We start from the raw sequence: 11775 nt of genomic DNA, 5'->3' as shown, positions 1-11775 counted from the left end.
ATCACATGAACCGTTCATACACACACACACACATACATACATGGCCACATAACCTTATGAATTACTGGGTTTTATGGCCTTTTATTTTACAGGGATTGTTAAGAAGCATAACAACCTATACAACATACAAGAAACTTGAGTTCCTTTTAGAAAATGAAGTTTTTAGTTCCAAATAGAAAGAGTCTTCTTTTTTTACTCACAAAGGACTTGGGAATTTTTAAGAAAAAATGAATAAGAACTTAATGTCGTATCTTTCTTCAGTGATTCTTGTGAGGGCAGGCCAGACCTTCCACAGTAGAATGAGCATATGTCTAGGATACGAGGCCACTGCAGAGGATGTAAGGCTTAGGCCATAGCTCTTCACCATCTTCAAAAAGACATTACGGCAATTTTTGTAAGAACCCAAAGGGATAAGGAGGTATAGGAGCCCTCCCCCATCCTCACTAAAATTTCATAATCATTACCACCAGCACAAGCCACACATTTAAATGGCTCAGTCAGTTGAGAATCCAACTCAGTTTCAGCTCAGGTCATGTTCTCAGGGTCCTGGGATAGAGCCAAGTCAGGCTCTGTGCTCAGCATGGAGTCTGCCTGCCTCTCTCCCTCTGCTCATCCCCTGCTTGCTCACTTGCTCACTCACATGCATGCTCTCTCTCACTCTTAAATAAATAAAATCTTTAATAATAATAATAATAAAATGGTTTCCCCCTATTGATCATGTCTTTTATTTTTTTTTAGGATTTCATTTATTTATTTGACAGACAGAGACCACAAGTAGGCAGAGAGGCAGAGAGAAAGGGGGAAGCAGGCTCCCCGCTGAGCAGAGAGCCCGATGCGGGGCTCGATGCGGGGCTCGATCCCAGGACCCTGAGATCATGACCTGAGCTGAAGGCAGAGGCTTAACCCACTGAACCACCTAGGCACCCCTCTCTTTTGCTTTTTATTTTTGGCTTAAGCAAGAGTGTATTTATCACAGTTCTGGAGCTAGAAGTCCAAGATCAAGGCATTGGCAAGTTTGATTTCTTCAGAGGCCTTCCTCCTTGGCTTGTAGATGGTTGTCTTCTCCCCCATGTCTTCAAATGGCCATTCTTCTGTAAGTTCCAATGATGTCTTTAAATTCATCCTTCTCTTATTCTGTGATTTCCCTGCTTGAAGTTCTGTCCATAATATTGGAGGAGATCAAGAAAGAGAGGAAACCACAAATTCATAACATATTTCAAGTTTGAAGAATTCTTAGAGATGGCTTAAATAAATAATTCCTTGTCCAAATATTTAAACTGAAATCCCAGAGAGTTTATGAATTTTCCAAGGTTGTAGGAAATTAACAGGACAACTGGGCAACAGTTGTGCACATTTAAGCGAATAACGCTGAAATTTTCAGAAAATCTTGAAACAAGTTCTAGAGGAGACACCCTTCAGTGTAGGATGGGTTAAGTTCAGTCCTGCCTGGAGGCAGAAGGAAAGATGAAATGTCCTGTCACAGAGTCTAGAAGTCTGGATCAGGGCCGATTCATGGAAACAAAGCATCTCATTATGGAGAGAGGTGGAGAACAGCAGAAAAAAATCCCCAACCTATTTGCCTGGGGCTTCAAAGCAATGTAGAAGCTCTCTGGCTTGATCAATTTTAGGCCCTGATTCTCACAAAAAGATTTCAGTTAAATCAAACTGAAAGAATTCCTATGATACTGCCATGGGACTTGGATTTTGCTTATTATGGAGTTTAGCAATTGGGAACAACTTGCAAGAATAGTTTAGGCACAAATGGTAATGGAAGCAGAAAGAGGGATGAAATTATACCTTGGTTTGGTAATTTAGCATTCGATTCTAAGGCCTTGGTGCTTGGAAGAGAAGTTTGGTTAAGTGAGGGTCCTCCCAGCCTAGTCGCTATGCAAGAACCCGCTTCTGGGAACCCACAGTGAAGGCTGGGTGTGTCAGAGCGTGTGCTGAATTCCTGGCTTCAATTACAGACTACTAGGCGGCTGAAGAGTCTGTCATTGCCGATGTCATCACATTTACAAGATTCATAGGTCCCCTTTCCAGTAAGACCCAAGAACGAGGGCCTCTTTGCACCTGCTGACATGTCCCACCACTATGTGCTGTATGAAGAAGCAGAGAATTGAGGGAGGTAGAGTGAGGGTCTCTCTGGCGTGTCTACTCATTCCCACCAGGGGATGAGGAAATGGAATCTTGGAGAATTTATGCTGAGTTTCCACTGCCCTGGTGTGGTCTCCATGTTATAGGCCAGAAAATCTTAAAGGTGAGAGACTTTTGGTTATCTAGAATGAAGGCTGAAGCATGAATAAAATTCTCAAACCTCAGTTCAGTTGAAATACTCTATGACACTTTGCTGGTCTATGAGTTGTCCTTTGCCCATTAAAATCCACTTAAATTCTTCTGCTGCCAACATCCTGGGGGATTCAAAAGAGTGTGGGTGCTCATTCTGTCTTCTTTAACTAATTATTTCTAGGCTCTGCCCCTGGAGATGCCATTAGAGACCTGGCAGGCACGGGGAACCGGCTTCTTACAAAGTGAAACTCCTAAACAACCAGCCCCACATTCCTCTCTGACTCATGCCACCAACCCCCCACTGTGCCCTGCAGGTCAGTGGGCTGGGAACCCTGACACATCTGGAACAACTACAGCTGGGATAAGATGTCTATTCTGATAGGCAGAGCATACCTTCTCCCATCCCAGCCCTGGATCACTCTGTGGCCTGTGCCCCAGGTATTATGATAAGATGAAGCCAGAGATGGGCAGAGGAAGTCAACAAGAGATCTACCCTAGGGCGGCCAGCCTCATCTGCAGAGATCTGATGAGGCTCTGTGGTTCACCTCTGATTCCTCCACTTGCCATAATGTAGAATCCTCCTAGCCCCTGAGAAGTAGGCACTTCTCATTATCCAAGTCAGTGGATGAGAGCAGAGGCACATGTAATTTATTCACTTGATGATTGCCTACATGTGCCAAGTCCTATGCTAGCTAAGTGGTGAGTCTACGATGATACACAAAATAGATGTAAGCCTTGTGTGTAGCTTACTGTCTAGTGGTAGAGACCACAATTATACAGATTCATAAAGAAATATACAATGGAATTATGCAGCCATCAGAAAGGATGAATATCCAACTTTTGTATCAACATTGATGGCACTGGAGGAGAATATGCTGAGTGAAATAAGTCAAGCAGAGAAGGTCAATTATCATATGGTTTCACTTACTTCTAGAGCATAAGGAATAACATAGAGGACATTAGGAGAAGGAAAGGAAAAATGAATTGGAGTAAATCAGAGGGGGAGAGGAACCTTGAGAGACTGTGGACTCTGAGAAACAAACTGAGGGTTTTGGAGGGGTAGGTGGTGACGGGATGGGTGAGCCTGGTGGTGGGTATTAAGGAGGGCACAAACTGTATGGAGCACTGAGTGTGGTGCATAAACTATGAATCTTGGAACACTGAAAAAATTGATTTAAAAAAGTAATATATAAGCTTAAAAATGTAATTAGTATTTAAAAAAGTGAAATAAATTCACATTATATTACCTACCTGTGTTTGTCACTCATACACACATACATGCAAACCTACCCTGTGTCTCTATCCCTGATTCTTTCTCACACAGTGTTTCTGTCAAACCCAAGGCAGTGGAAGTATGGGGTCTGAAAATCAGGAATGAAGAGTTGATCCAATGTTAGTATAAAAATTCACCTTGGCTACTCATCTAGATATGAAAATCATATCAAAAGTGATCACAAAATTCCATTTGCACATCTAGGTTGAATAAACTTCATCCTTAGTTCCTCTAAGTCTTCCATCTCTGAAGCAGAAGAACAAAAAAAATTTTGAGGAACCAGACAGACATGCAGCTATAAGGAATAGAGACCTGAAAAGATGGGTGCAAATCACACTAGCAATTCCTCTACGCATATCCTATTCAGAAATCACTGAGGCTTAGGCCTGAAGATAGAACTTTGGAGATCTGCTCATCCATTCCATTGGCTCCAAAATCATGCAGACAGTTGGTATTTGACCCAATTCTTCTAGCTTCTCAGATAAAGAAACTATTCAATTTCCTTCAGTCATAGCAATAACCCACTCTGTTGGAAATACCTTCTTTGGTAATACTATCCTTTTTTTCTCTATGAAATTTAATTCCTCTCTTGCTATTTTGTCTTTTAAATGATTTATTTATTTATATATTTATTTATTTTGAGTGTGTGTGTGTGTGTGTGTGCATGTGAACAGGTGTGGCAGAGGAAGGGGGAGAGAGAATCCCAAGCAGATACTGGGGTGAGCACTGAGCCCAACAAAGGGCTTAATCTCCTGACTCTGAGATCACAACCTAAACCAAAACCAAGAGTTGGACACTTAACTGACTGTGCCACCCAGGTACACTAAGCCAAAATTTTTTAAACCTAAATTTATTTATTATCTTTCCACAGTCATTCATATTTCAGCATTATATGAAAAGTGGTCACCTGTTCCGTCTGCTTCAGAGGAGATCCCAGTAGATTTTCAAGGAAGAAATATTTTAAGTCTGGGAAGTTAAAGGCAGGACTCTCCTTCCATGTAGTTAGCATAACCCAGATTAGGAAGACACCCCCTCCCCCGCCGCCAACAGGCTGGGAAGATCCAGAGGCAGTTTCTCAGTGTGTATCTCCTCATTTCAAGCATGATCAGTCCAGAAGGGTAAAAAGGTCAATGGACAGATAGATACCAGGTGTGAAGATTTCTTTGCTTTACCACCAAATCATGTTTTGCAGGAAAAATGGGTAGACTGAAGAATGTAAGAAGCAATGTGACTGGGTAAATTAACATCTGCAGGGTCATTCTAAATTCCAGAATAGAACCACGTAAAATGAAGTGCAGAGTCCATTTGGATAAATAATTACAGCTGATATTTAAGCAATATTTTCAAGAAAACAAACAAACAAATAAAAAACCGTAGACCTTAGGCTTATTATTATAACTGGTCTTTACTCTTTACCACATGTTAGCAGAACACCTTAGTCAAATAGTAACCAGAGTCCCTAAAACCTCAATTCCCTGGGGATAAAAACATATGTTTATAAAAAATAAAAAATTAAAAAAAAAAACCTCAATTCCTTTTTCTCAAAAGCTAGAGGAAGAATAAAAATTTTAGTGTTCCTAAAGTTACTTTATTTATTCCTCTGCTTCCAGCTGTGTTGGTTATCTAGGTCCTCCACCAATTCTACCCTAATCTCCCACCAGACCCACACCTTTTGACTTTTTCTACTTAGCCCTGTCTTTCAGCCAAGATAATTCATTCACTAAGTTCCACACCTTGACTCAGTCCCACATCCAAGCCTGTGATTGAACATTGCCTCCTAACCCAAAGAATGTAGTCTTCATGGCTTCTACTTCTCAGTCTCCCAACAAAACCAAGCTCAAAACTCTTTGTTCCAAAGAGTCTTCTTCATTAACTCTAAATAATGGAAATGACTTCTTTGCCTCAGTTTCATTTCACTATTTAGTTTCAGCAATATTTAATTCCATAAACTAGCACATGTGTGCATTTTTATATGACAGAAAGAGAAATGATATTTTCTTTTTTCTTAAGGTTTTATTTATTTATTTATTTATTTATTTGTTTGTTTGTTTATCAGAGAGAGAGAGAGAGAGAGCGCGCAAGCAGGCAAAGTGGCAGGCAGAGACAGAGAGAGATGCAGGCCCCCAGTGAGCAAGGAGCCCGATGCAGGTCTCAATCCCAGGACGCTGGGATCATGACCTGAGTCAAAGGCAGTGACTTTACTGACTGAGCCACCCATGTGTCCCAGAAATGATGTTTTCTGTCTCATTTGTTCTACTACAATTTCCTTGAAGGTAAGGACCATGGTTTCTTTTTCTTTCTTTTTTCTTTTCTTTTGTTTCTTCTCCTCCTTCTCCTCCTCCTCCTTCCCCTCCTCCTCCTCCTCCCTCTCCTCCCCTCCTCCTTCTTACTCTTCTCCTCTTCCTTCTTCTTCTCTTCCTCCTCCTCCTCCTCCTCCTCCTCCTTCTTCTTCTGAATAACTAGTCTCCCCACTCCAACCCTTGGAGTTCTTCAATAAATGTTAAAATTATGGTTGAGACAGACTAACTGATCATCACAGAAGAGACACAAAACAACTTTTCTGTATCAAGTTCTGAGAGATGGACCAATAATGAAAGCAATATCAAGAATGGAGAGAACGGCTAACAAAGAACAGAAACCCTAATTCTGTACTCCATCGGAGACTTCCAAAATTTCAATATTGTTTGGGAACATTTGATTACATAATTTCCCAAACTGGGCCAATATCCAAACTTCCAGTCAGAAAAAGCATGGAATATAAGCTATATACAGGAGAGAAGCAGTGCCTAGTATATAATAGATGCTCATCTGGTATTTGTGAAAGGAAGGAATCAAGAAAGTTAGCAAGTTCTAAGTCTCTCTTTATTGTCACCCTGTTAATGTTGGTTGAGTTTCCAAGGACGAGAAGGCCAGTCAATGACTTCTCTAACTGGAGAACCTAGAGACCATGGGGTGGGTACAGAGTTAAAAGGGAAAGTATTATTAGTGTGGGGAAGTTCCCTATATGACAGGAAACAAGATACAGAAAAACTCAAAGAATAAATAGAAACATCACTAAAAGATCTGGTCTGGTGTCTAGTCATCTATGCTGTGGAGGCTGAGGAAATGTTAAGGGCATTTCTGGAAGGTAATCAGAGAATACTTTATGGAGGAGAAAGAGGGGATAAAGAGTCAGAGTTTGGCAAGAAGGAATCTACAGAGTTGAGCACAGAAGAGTGGGTCTGAAGAAGTGACCCATGCGGGCCATCAGTAATGAGGGTCATTGCTTATCTTAGAACAGAAAGGCCTTGTTGGAAATCAGGAGAACTGATGGGGTGAGGGAGTGAGAAGTTGATGGGAGGAACTGGTAAGAGGCCTGAAAGGTTTAGTTTTGTCTTCTATTAAGTATATGGAACATAAGCAGTCAAAAAGTAGCCCATTCTTCACCCCCTACCAACAAGCAAATGGGAACAGAGCTGTCAGCCCTTCCTCAAGCACCTGACAGGAAAAGTGCTGTCGGTGACACTATTGTAGCATAAAGAAACAAAACCTGGTGCCAAGAGTGAAATGAATACCTCTAGCAAAGACAAGGCCCTTTTTGCTGACATACAATATCCTGAAACTGATCTGGTTCCAAGAAATCAGTTTCTTCCAATATTCACCTGCCTCTCCCTTGATCCTGGTTTCTCCTGGTGTGGTTCTGCACAGGCATCCCTTCAAAAGGCCCTTGCAAAACAGGAAAGCTGATCTCAAACCAGTCCAGAAACTTTCCAAAGATGACTCTGTTTTCAGGGCTTTCTCAAACCTGTCAGTTCTACCTGCAGTCTAACTATATTATTTTAGATGCTCTGCTGTTACGATAGACATAGGTTGAGAACACCCAAAGACTGATTTGGACTGTGCAAAATGGTGACATGGTTAGGGAAAAACTATAAGAGCAAAATAAACATAACAACACAGCTCTTTCATTCAATGAATTGATATTTCTTACACACCTAATGTGCCAAACCATTATGCTAAGCCCAGAAAGGGACATAAAGTTTATATATAAATATATAATATTTATATATTATATTTATATATATTTATATTTTATATATAATATATTATATATATATTTATATATTATATTATATATATAATATAATATTTATATATTATATAATATATATATTATATATATAATCTCCACCTTCCAAAAGCTTATAACCTAGTAAAAGAGACAAATACATATATGAATTACTCCAGCACAAAACTCTGCTACCATAGAGACTCAAATAATATGACACCATAGTTGGGATAAAGACAGAAATAATTGTCACGAGAAAGACCTAGAAGTATTCTTGGAAAATAAGATTTTAGGCTGGGCTTTAAATAAAGGATAGGACCTTGATAGGTTGATAAGGAAAGGAATGGCATTCTAGGCAGGAAAAACAGCAAGTGCAAATGTCTGGAGGGCAGAAGAGCATAGCACAAGTTCAAAAACCTCAAATGGACCCATGAGGTGTAGTCCAAGTTCTATGAAGGGATGTGATGTAAGTATAAGTAGTGTCACTACAGAGGAAGCTGAAGACCAAAGAACAGAGTTTGTTTTTTATTCAGTGTATAATAGAGAATCAAGAAATTATGATGGTCCATATTTCTTTGAAATTTCCAGGTAACTGACTCAATTTCTGAAGTTTGAGAACAATCTTTGAATTATCACACAGAAAATGACATTTCACACGGACTCCACTATGGAAGCTATTGTCTTTACTAAATTCATCTACATCTATACAATTCCACTGGACATAAAAATGGGAAATTAAGGAAGACTGTAAAGTCTCCCACTTCGAAAGGCCTTTAGAAGAAGAGAGACTTTTATCCACCCAAGAAGTGATGGTAATAGTTTTATTTTTGGTCAGGAGACACATTCAGATGGCCACAAAAAGTCCTTTCATGGACATAGGCAGACATTAGGAGAGATACTAACAGCAAATAATATAATGTTGAGGAACTATATAATATAGAATAATGGAGTCCTAGAAGCCAGCTAAAGTGAATAAGGCAGCTTTCTGGTGGAAGAGACGTTAGGACTGGTGAGCCAAAGAGGAAAAGGAAGGGTTGAACAGAGAGGACAGAGAAACAGTACCTAAGGTTGGAGGAGGAGGGATCTGGCCTGTATAAATGTTTGGAGGCAAGTTCCAGCAAGCATATATGGTGAATGTCATGTGTGGGAGACACAGAACAAATGAACTCAGCTGGAATGGATAGTCTGTAAAAAGAGCTAACAAGGACTCAGTCTATAGGTAGATCAGTTTCCAGCATAACAGCCTGGGTCAACACTGAGTGATACTACTCCTGGCCTCTCCAGACAGAGAAGTAGGAATTTTAGTCTCCATTTTCCCTTTACACATTCATGAGATGTATATTACATTCCTGGTTGTTCTGGACACTGACTCATCCTCCTGTAATGAATCTGAGTGTTCTAGGGTACGATGCTCTCTATTGTACTGAGGAACAAAGTGAGACCAGGGAAAAGAAGACTCTTAGACCCAAATTCAAATTTTACTTAAGAACTAAGTTCTGCTGGTGCTAAACTTATATTCTTAGGGCTTAATTTCTCATTCTCCTTTTCCTCTGTTTCCCCTGAACGTCCCTTAAGGGGGTGTTGAATTCTATCTAAGCTAGGTGAGGGAGTGGTTAGTTGTGGAAGTAGAAGTTATTACAAAACAACTTCAGAAGGACTGCTATGCTGTAGGTTAGCCGCCTGCCCTAGCTCACAGTCTCTAGATTAAGGCACAACATTCTCATTTCTAATCCCATCTGGATTCACAGATGCAAGTGGCCACAATAGAAATTTCCCGAAAAGTCTGAATGCTGGAGTAGAAACTGCTCATTGTCCATTCTGAATAATCAGTGAAGCCATGCTGACCCTAAACCATGAAGGAAAAACTGAGTTCAGTTTTGCTGAGTAGAGCAAAACTTTCATACAGCCCAACTGCAATTAGAAGCTGGGGACTAAGGCGTCCCTGAAACCCAGCTGGGGAATCTCTCCCTCCTATTCTCTCTGAGCTCCACATTTTACCACAGGAGACAGTAAAAAAGGAGGTTGCCCCACACCCTTCTGTAGAAAAAAGGTACATTTTGGGATGGTTTGGAGGCATCAAAATGGTAAGCAATTTTAGGGTACAATTAAGACCTGGCTGCTCAACCCTACAATAAATTACCATCAAAGGCACTCACACGTCAATATGGGAGAAAAAAAACACAAGTGCTTGCAAGACGATGTGTGTTTGATGCTCATAAAAAAGATAAAAATATAGGTCATCATCATGTAACGAGCTTGTAGGTGTCAGAACGTGTGCGGTTGGGGGAGGTAAGGGAGGGGAAACAGAGAGGGATCAGCAAACCAAAAAGGAGCCAGAAATCAGACTCCTATCCCCAAGTTCTTCCCTTTGGTTGAAGTTGGCAGATGGGCCATGGGGACACAAACAGACCCCTCCCCCATTTTTTATTCCTGGGGACATCCCCTTCCCTGTACACCCCCCTCAGCTGGATTGCCAACATATTAATCACCTCTCCCATTTTGAAATCGGCCGGTCAGGCTATTATTCAAGCATTGTTAATGACACCATCGGCCAAGGTATCAATTAGGCAAGTTGGGATAAGAAGAGCAGAGAATAGGGCTGGCCAGAGAGCAGAACAGAAGTTTGTTTTGGTGTAGGTAACCTACATGTCCACCAGGACTCCTAGCTCTTTACTCTCCTTAAAGGCAATTGCAAATGCACTGACTTCTTTAGTCAAGCCCTAAACTAAAACTATACTTCATAACTTTCCCCTAACTTACCTGCTCAGTCATCCCTTAACTGGACTTCAGCTACTCACACCAAATCACTCAGGATATGCAGGCAAAGGGCCACGGATAACAAGTTCTGGGCAGAGCTATTCCTGTGGTTGGGGCCTACATCAAGAGCGGGCTTCCCCAATCCACATTCTGAATTTCCTTTAAAATCTAGCTCAACGTATTCTAATCTAGGAAGCTTTTTTTTCAAATAAGGAAAGTCTTCCTATTTGTTGATTCTTTATTTCTTAAATCCAAGAGCTGGGTATTATTTTCCCCATTAGACTGAGCATTTCCTGAAGACCAGAACTTTCTTTTTTCCCCCTGTTAGATCCTTCACCTCCAACACCTACCTATACCCTTCTCTGTCAAGACATGCTCTGTTCAAAGGGGCTGTTTGAAACCAAGGGTGTGACAGCTTCTCAGGTCACTGAAATTTGGATTCTAGAGAAAGGAAGGAAACAAAGACTAGAGTCAAAACTCCAGCACAGGGGTGCCTGGGGGCTCAGTGGGTTAAAGCCTCTGCCTTCAGTTCAGGTCATGATCCCAGGGTCCTGGGATCGAGCCCCGCATCGGGCTCTGCACTGGGCTCTCTGCTCAGTGGAGAGCTTGCTTCTCCCCCCGTCCCCACCACCTGCCTCTCTGCCTACTTGTGATTTCTGTCTGTCAAATAAATGAATAGAATCTTAAAAAAAAAAAAAAAAACTCCAGCACAGTAGGAGTTAATTCAGTCATCAAGACTTCCAAGTTCCTTCCCTATTATATACTTAGGGAGGTTTTCAGACAGTTCTGTTCTAGACTCCAATTTTCTTGAGTCATTCACCAGCAACTTCTCACCTTTCCATTCTCCAGATGCATACAAGTCCTCCATGGCTTTCTTTCCACACCCTCCAATTATCCAGATCCTCAGACAGATGTGGGCAACTAGAGAAGGATAGAAGGTCATATTTTTCGTGGCTTTCATTCCAAAGAAGGTGGCTGGACCAAACACCACAACCCAAACCAGAAATCTCAATAAAAATATTCATGTTTGGAGTCTTGAAGATGCTGTTCTTACCTAAATAATCTATCCTAAATAGATTTGCTAGGAAAGTGAACAGGCTCCCCAGGCCTTTTCCCAAAAGACTTACCTCCTTGAGTTTCTTTTTGCCCTTGTTCTCTGCTTTTTTTTCTCCTCTAATATCTTCCCGCAACTTCACCCTAAACTCCAAAGTACTAAGTTACAGTCACCCATAGAAAATAAATACATAAACTTTCAAGATGGAGAAACAAAATTTTTTTTCCAATAACTTGTAGTTTCCCTAAATGCATGCACTGTGTTATAATTTTATTTTTTTAATAAAAGCTTTATTGAGATATAACTCATATACTATAAGATTCACTTACTTAAAGTGTACAATTCAGTGATTTGTAA

The 11775-nt window shown here is 40.7% G+C and overlaps 1 long non-coding RNA gene across 1 annotated transcript; it reads right to left on the bottom strand.

Moving 5' to 3' along the window:
* Positions 1 to 984: 984 nt before the first annotated feature.
* Positions 985 to 11286, bottom strand: LOC116592431. Its single transcript, XR_004286486.1, has 4 exons — positions 11199 to 11286; positions 10715 to 10805; positions 3577 to 3647; positions 985 to 1157 (listed from the first exon to the last, which is right to left on the bottom strand). It is a non-coding gene; the product is annotated as an uncharacterized LOC116592431 (long non-coding RNA).
* Positions 11287 to 11775: the final 489 nt, after the last annotated feature.

Source organism: Mustela erminea, chromosome 6, assembly GCF_009829155.1.
Source record: "Mustela erminea isolate mMusErm1 chromosome 6, mMusErm1.Pri, whole genome shotgun sequence".
Lineage (NCBI taxonomy): Eukaryota > Metazoa > Chordata > Mammalia > Carnivora > Mustelidae > Mustela > Mustela erminea.
The sequence above is the reverse complement of the archived record's forward strand: the minus strand, read 5'-3'. Positions and strand labels throughout refer to the sequence as shown.